This window comes from Fukomys damarensis, unplaced genomic scaffold, assembly GCF_012274545.1.
Source record: "Fukomys damarensis isolate Sample0158 unplaced genomic scaffold, DMR_v1.0_HiC HiC_scaffold_5, whole genome shotgun sequence".
Classification (NCBI taxonomy): Eukaryota; Metazoa; Chordata; class Mammalia; order Rodentia; family Bathyergidae; genus Fukomys; species Fukomys damarensis.
The window spans coordinates 12,450,657-12,452,543 of NW_022900917.1; the positions used below are offsets into that span (position 1 = coordinate 12,450,657).

The 1,887-nt window shown below is 37.5% G+C and overlaps 1 long non-coding RNA gene across 1 annotated transcript in view; it reads left to right on the top strand.

Annotated features, from left to right (window-relative positions):
• Positions 1-296: 296 nt before the first annotated feature.
• The window catches only part of LOC104859050, a 23,671-nt gene continuing 22,080 nt past the window's right edge, over positions 297-1,887 (top strand). The window contains exon 1 of the long non-coding RNA XR_779276.2: positions 297-373. This is a non-coding gene — a long non-coding RNA (uncharacterized LOC104859050). The remainder of the gene's footprint in view (positions 374-1,887) is intronic.

The following is a 1,887-nucleotide window of genomic DNA, read 5'->3' on the forward strand; positions in this document are numbered from 1 at the left end:
GCTGAATACCGGCTGCAAGGTCCAAGTTGAGCACCCTGACCTGCAGGGTTGAACTCTGCAAGGTTCTACTGCAGGTTCCAGCTGCCCTTCCCTTGAGGATAGTCCAGGTTCTAATGGAAGTTGGTGACCCCTCCAACTTACCAACAACAGAGGTCTGATGTGCCTCTATTGCAGTTGTTCACTTCTGTTCTATCTTCCGGAGCTCAGCAAAAGGGCCTTTATGACCTCCTGTGCCTCTGCAATGTGGATCCAGATTCAAGTACCGTCACAGCCATGAGGCCTGAGCACAGGGGAGGGGGGAATGCTGCAGAGGCACCCACATGGCTGGACAGTTCCCACTGGTCTGCTCCAATGAAGGCATGGGATGATCGAGGTGGGGGAGCGCGAGCAGCCTGTGTGGCTGCAGAAATTATGATTTTAGTTCCTTAAAATAGCATTATCTCTAGAATTTAGATTTAACAGTTTTTTACTGAATATAAGTAATATCTTAATAACATGAGCATATTCTTATTAAATGACGTATAATATATGATTAGTTATTTTAATATATATTTATATATTTTTAAATATTTGATACAGAGTTAAGCTTGTATTTTGGCATCAGCAGCTTTTTATATTTTAGATGTAATTATTTTTTCTATATCCATAATAAAAATGTTGTAAATTATCTTTAATTGATTATGTATTACAACTTTTGTTGACCTCTGTTTACAGACTTCCAGATTTATTAGTTGTAATTCAAGAATCAAGAAAAAAATACTGGAGTTAATTTATTCATATAACTCAGCAATGTTTTTTCAACTTGAAATATTGATGTACTCATAAAACAAATCAAGAAGCAATAGACAAAATGTCTTTTTAACATTTGTTTGTAAAAAGTTAGTGCAAATCTATATAATTGTCTTCCATCTTTCACTCAAAACTGTGAGGGTTCATGATCAGAAAGCAAATGCTTTTAAAAGGTAATAAGTGATGTTTTAAACTTGTGAGTATTTTAGGTCTTAAATTTATAAAAATAAATATTAGAGATGATTGCACTTGATATCAATATAAATAAATAGTAATGCTTCAATGAAATCTGAATTTTAGTAAAATGATTGAATATTGCAGGTCACATTAAGTTTTAAGTCAAGTGCCTTGTTTTATTATCCATTCATAATTATTTTGTATAATCATTATTACTGATGTTAACCATTTAGACAAAACTAAATTTTATCAGGGCCAGGGATTTAGCCCAGTGGTTGCACTGCCTGCCTTGCAGGTGCAGGGACCTGAGTTCAATCCCTGGTACCAAAAATAAAACAAAAAACTAAATTTCATCCACATGCCTTCTTTTTTAAAGTTGTTTTACCTTTTGATTTTTTTTTTTTTTTTGAGACAGGGTCTCACTATGTAGTTCATAGTACCCTGGAACTCACTATGTAACCCAGGCTGGTCTTAACTCACAGAGATCCTCCTGCCTCAGTCTTCTGAGTACTGGGATTACAGGCATGCCCCCCCATGCCTCTCTTCCAGGCCTTTTTAATGCCTGGGTTTGGATGTTCTGGAGCATAATTTCATCTGTGTTCTGTTGGTCAAAGAAGCCATAGGTCCTGCCCAAATTCAAAGCTAGGACATCACTGGTGGGGAGGTAAGGAAAAGGCATATACGGAAGGATGAGTTGATGGCCACTGTCTTTGGAAACCAGGTAGCATGCTACCCTTCACTAAAATGCTAGGTGTGCAATGTTCTTGACTTCTCTTGCCCACCACTGGACCCTCAGTATCTATCTGACACGCCTATGTGTGAAGTACGCATTACAGAGATGAAGGGATAATGTAAAATGAAACTGTGCCACATTTGTTCAAGTCTATTTGCTTTGATCAGAACACTGTCTCTTTTCCCCCA